General features: G+C 45.8%; 1 long non-coding RNA gene across 1 annotated transcript; it reads left to right on the plus strand.

The window, feature by feature from the left end:
* The first annotated feature begins 1,602 nt into the window (after positions 1-1,602).
* LOC139070423 (uncharacterized) lies at positions 1,603-4,945 on the plus strand. Its single transcript, XR_011520939.1, has 3 exons — positions 1,603-1,897; positions 4,459-4,552; positions 4,677-4,945. It is a non-coding gene; the product is annotated as an uncharacterized lncRNA (long non-coding RNA).
* Positions 4,946-5,949: the final 1,004 nt, after the last annotated feature.

Genomic DNA, 5,949 nt, shown 5'->3' on the forward strand with positions numbered 1-5,949 from the left:
AAGCGCCTTCCGCAACCCTGTCAGGAAGCCCAAAGCGCTGAACATGGTTCAGTTGAAGGTAAATATATTGAATAAATCAACAATAAAAGCTATTCAAATTACTAAATAGATGAAACATTCTGGTACAGGACAAATGTGTAAAAGAATGGATTGAGTGAACCAGTGAAAACTGTGAAATAAATTCAACATAAAAGAGGGCCAAAATCAAACATGTTCTGGAAACGCCAAGCGGAGGAGATGTGTCTTTAGGTGACTCTTAAAGACTGGCAGAGATGGGGACAGCCTAACTGAGGGTGGCAACTGGTTCCAGAGTGACGGTGCTAGGACTGAGAAAGCCCGGTCCCCACGAGTATGACACCTAGAACACGAGGTTGGAGAACAACATTATTGGAGAGAGTTAGCTAGGATGAGCAGAGGATGGATAACAACCTTGTTCCAGAAGGTGACCTGTTGTGACTTAGTACCTGTACACAACTATTTGAGTTGAAGGGGACAATTTATACTTCTTTTAAACTAGTTGTAATCATTTTATGGTCGATATTAACATGTTCTTGCTCAAAATCCCTCTCACGTAAAGCAATCTGAGCGAGCCGATTCAGGGCTCCGACACATTAATGCAAATAAGCTGTTGCTGGCCACGACCACCACCTCCTGATTGGCTGCAATGAGGTGAGGAACTTGGATATCTGGATGGAGCTCAGAGTAGAGCTGCTTCTCTTCCACATCCAGAACAAACCCTTCCCTAAATGTCCACAGACGAAGGTGGGTTCTTTGCTCATTTTCCTTATTGTGACATCACAAAAGGGAACTTTTCGAAACTGCTCATAAAATTAAATGAATCCTGAAATCAAAATCTGACAGAAAACAGATGGATTGTCTTTTCATCCTTGTTTGTAGTGTTTTTAGATGGAGTAGAAAGACCCCTATGGAACCAGCCACCAGGGGTTTAGTTTGGTTTTTCTTCGGTGTCCAAGTTCCTTCGAGTCTCTAGTTACTTGAGACAATCCGGATTTGTCTTTGCTCCCAGCTTTCCCGCATCCCGTTGAATTATCTCCTCTGTCTCTGCTGTCCCGACTTGTCTTGAACTTCTGTGATGGTTGGCTCTCGTGTGCTTCCTGCCCTGCCGACCGACTCTGTGTTCTCACCTCTCAGCTCTAATCAGTCATAACCATGACGATGAGAAACCGCCACAGCAACACGAAAGTCACAATAAATTTAAACGATTCTTTAAAGCTTCTGGTTTGATGCAGACCGAGCAGCGAAAACTGCTCGTTTTTCTTTCTGCTTTTTTGTCTGTGCACACTGCTACGTTGCCGCGGTGATAAATGAGCTGAGCCGATCTTAAGAGAGCTTGCAGACGAAAGAATAATGGGTATTTAAGCACACTTGTAAATTACCAACACATTTGTCTTGGACTGTCCCCTTAGGGGTGTCTGACAGCGCAGCACACAAAGTATATAAAGCTCCCATACATCTGTTCCTCATAGCCTTATTGGATCTGCTGACATCACTTAAATACAAACTGTCACGCCATGTTCTATAATTCATCTCTCGACAAACAGCATAAAGCAGTCTCTGCTGTCCTTGCACCTGCATGCATGCATGTGTGTGTGCCTGCCTCAGCAGGTGTGCACCGGGTCACCTGGAGTGCACAATGATGTTTATCTCCAAGTACCACAGACAGGCATGTTGGATCGCCTGCTGGGGAAATGGGATTACAGCTATCTGTTCCTGAGCTCCGTGCCGAGCGCCAAGCTTGTGATTCTGCAGAGCGTGTTTCCATCAGCTGCACACATGTCGCGAAGTTATGCAAAGGTGTTTGACCCGGCGCAGCGGTGGGCCACGCGATGGAGAGAAGTGAACGAAGGACGGCTTTGATGAGTGACAGGACATGCACGTGAGTTTCATGTAACACAGTGGATGGGGGACTTTTATTAAAATAAAAAAAAGAAAGCCACAACTTCTTTGTGAACTTGATAACTTTGTTTTGACTTCTCGCTGGAATGCATCCTGCAAAGCTGGGTTGTTATGAGCTGCCTGCCAAAGGTGGAATCACGGCACAGATTTGTGTTTCTCCACCCGTGTCCTGCTGAAAGGCTTCCAGAACACTCTGATTCATCATCGTCATTCATAAACAGTCATTAATGTTTACGACAGGTGTTGTGACATGTTTATGACAGCATTATGTCTGCTTTACGAGACCCCTGTCAAGTCAGGTTTTATGACCGTGGCACTGGGAGGCAGCGGAGGGGACCGCTGGCAGAGCATCCAAGAGGTCCTGGGATGTTTAATCAGTTACTCGAGCACACTCACACATAAAACCGGAGCACAGGGTTTGGCAGCGAAGTAGGCCTGTTTGACAGGGCAGCCATCAAACCTCCTCATTAAACTCTACAGGCTCCAGGCTCTCCTGTTCTTCAGGGCTTTTATAGGAAAATCACTACTCTCAATTTGCTGGCCGTTGTAAAAGTGCGTCCCAGGCTCCGGTTGTGGGTTCTGCTGGGGTTTGAGCAACACCGGCACCCCCCACCCCCACCCCCACCCCCGCCCTGTTTTATGGCACGCTGTAAAGCTGTTGGCAGGCCGACAGCAGCAGTATCTTTTTATCCGACTGCTAATTTAAGGAAAGGGATTAAGGTTGTGAATTACATTCACGTCGTTGGTGTTTTTTCCGTTTGTTGATGATGACAAAAGGTTTGGTTTGAGGCGTGTTCAGCGTACCAAACACCAAGCACTGCTCTGGGTTTCACGCTCCTTTATGCAAGAGCAGAAGATAAATGATTTTTATTTCAGTGGAATGTTATTTAGCCATTTTTAATTTTTTAGCACTTTCTAAAGAAACCTTTCATAGACGTTGTTTCCTAATCACACGGATGCTTTTAAAGCTAAATTATGGAAAAGGTAAACGGCCTGTATTTGTATATTACCTTCTTAGGGCTCTACAACCCCCCAAGGCACTTTACAAACAATCAGCCATCCACACACACACACACACACACACACACACACACACACACGCACACGCACACGCACACGCACACGCACACTCACACACACACACACACACACACACACACACACACACACACACACACACACGTGATGAGTTACGATGTGGCCACAGCTGCTCTGGGGCGCACTGACAGAGGCAAGGCCTGCCGAGTAGTGGTGCCAGAGGTTCCTCCGACCACCACCAGCAGGAAATGTGGGTTCAGTCTCTTGCCCAAGGACACAACAGCAGCAGTCTGGAGCCGGGATGGTACTTACAACCTTCCGATTACTGGACAACCTGCTCCACCTCCTGAGCTACTGCTGCCCCAGCTTTTATCTGTGCAGTATTAAATCAACACATTCTCACACCCAAAGCGTCAATATATGACCATTCGGGATGCCCCAGTGCGTCAGGAGACGACGATCAGGGACACGCAGGGACACGTGGCTCCGCTGGCGTCAGTGTTTGACGCCCGCGGTCACATGGACATTATTCGACTATTTAACCTTCCCCTCACCCCAATCCTAACCTTAAGGTCAGTAACTGTGACCTTAAGGTTAGGACTGGGGTGAGGGGAAGGTTAAGTAGTTCACAAGTCGTTCTAAAGTCTGTCTCACCACCGGCGTCGGATACCGACGCTCTGGGATGGTACGTCATCAGTGTGTCCCTGATCGTCGTCTCCTGACGCACTGGGGCATCTCGAATCCTCATATATTGACGCTTGGTCACACGCGTCATATTTTGACGCTTTGGGTGTGAGAATGTATTGATTATATTTGTAGGATGCTGTTGATTTAGCATCCAGGAAACAGCAGAGAACATCCTGACCATTATAAGCTAACCGTTAGCATTAGCAAATCCATCACTCGGCAGAAGCTCCTCCAGGTTTGTGTTGTTTGTAGAGGTTAAAACATCAACGTTGCAAGTCAGAGGTAGAGTCATGTTGCTGTTATCCAATCCAAGGAGAGATGTCCAAATATCAGGAAATAAGACTCCAAAACCTTCAGTCTAAGGCTGTGTCTCAATTCAGGGTCTGCATCCTTCGCCGGCCGGATTCGTCGGCCGGTTACGTCACAGTGCCGCGACTAGGCCTGTCCCAATTCGAAGACTCCTTCAAATGCGGCCGACGAATTCGGCCTTCTTTTTGCCTGCAAGCAGGATGGGTCCAGTGTATCCTTCAATGGTTCGCATTTCCCAAGATGCCTTGCGGGTCGAACGGTAGAACTTTTAAAAACAATGGCGGACAGTGAAGCGGGAGCTGTCGGAGAGGATTGCGCATATAAATGTCAGTATAAACTTGAAAACTGTTAGGTCAAGGCCTTTTGGTGATACATGAACGTTATTTTAGTTAGAAATGTTACAGTAAAAGTGCTTGTATTGCGGTCTCGGCTCGTATGTTCGGCCGCTCGGTGTCGTACTTCTCCCGCTACGTTTCCCACTGATTTTAATAGAAGTTTGTATTTTAGGGACAAAAGAGAAAACCAGGGAATTTATTAAGCTTAGGGCGGAGATGGACCACATGATCACTCGAGCAAAGTATTCGGCGGCTGTGGCATGGAGGTACAATAACATCTCATATTTTAAAAACTTTCGTTTGAGTTTAGTTTTTTTCTGCAAAAACATGAAAGGAATAACCCGTTGTCCTCTTCTATCTTCCTGTTGTTTTTCTTACATGTTTGTCAAGATTATTCTGGAGAAAATGGGCATCCAGGGGAAGGTGACAGCGATGACCAGCTTCTGGAGCTGATCAGGGAGGACATGAGGCTGCAGAGGGAGGCAGAGCAGCAGAGGGCCCAGGAGAGAAGGAAGAACTTTGACAGCTTTTTACTTTGCTAGAAAAAATGGTTAAGAAAGATTAAACATGTACATATAAAATAAATATCTAAATAAAATCAGTTCTGTGTTAAACACTTGAATTTTATTTTTGTTTACAAATGAGAATTGTTTACTAGAGGCTGGGTCTTAAAGTCTTAAAAGGCGATAAATCGGTTTTGGTCAAATTAAGACCCTTAGAAAGTATTAAAAACTATTAATTGCTCAGGCTCAGCTTGTCGAAAGCATTTTCTCTGAATTAGCTCTCCAACGGTCAAGGAAATGATTAGAAAGCTAAATAAAACTTCGAGCTCCATCGTTTAAAGTTCGTTCTCCCGTCTGCTCAGCGGTTCCACAGTTGCTAGGCGACGGAACGTTCGCCGAGGGAGTGGTGGGAATTCATGAAGGCTAGGCCTGTCCAAATTCACAGCCGTTAACATCCAATCTACACAGCCGACGGAGGACCCAGCCCACGTTGGGCGAGTAGGCTGGGTCCTTCGAAGCATGCAGACCCTGAATTGAGACACAGCGTAAAGCTCAGCTGTGATGTGGGTCACCGCTAGTTCCTGGAAATGGTGCATCGGTAAATCTTCCCCCCCCCCGAGAACGACTTACAAGGCATTCATTCCGACTAGAGCCTAATGCAAATGTATTGATTACACGAGTGAACCACACCTTGAAATGACCTTTACTGGGTCAGTTTGAAGAAAAAGGAAGAAATCCTAACGCATTTCGCTCTACGTTGGTCAAATATTAGCTGCTGCCATCTTGGTTCTGCTGCCGAATTTTAGCTTTACTTCAGTGAGCTCTCATGTCATCCACCATTATTTCAACAATACATCACTAGTAAAGAAGTTTCCAGTGTTTCCAGCCCAACAGAAATCGTCCTCTGCACATTACTGCGTTACAGAACGCTAACGTCTTTTGATTATACTTTTGGGATGTGAGTAATACATTTTATCTCTTCACTTCCACCATAATAAATGTGTCCATTATGAGTATTTAGAGGGGATTCTGCAAGGTTTAGTTCCTCTCTGTTTGTCAGTGGAGCTTGGTCACACTCTGCCCTTCCCTACGCCCAGGCAAGCACTTTACAAACAAACGTAAGCACTTTTATTGATAGGGTAATCCCAGACTGATTAATG

This window comes from Nothobranchius furzeri, chromosome 6 (genome assembly GCF_043380555.1).
Source record: "Nothobranchius furzeri strain GRZ-AD chromosome 6, NfurGRZ-RIMD1, whole genome shotgun sequence".
In the NCBI taxonomy this organism is placed as follows: Eukaryota; Metazoa; Chordata; class Actinopteri; order Cyprinodontiformes; family Nothobranchiidae; genus Nothobranchius; species Nothobranchius furzeri.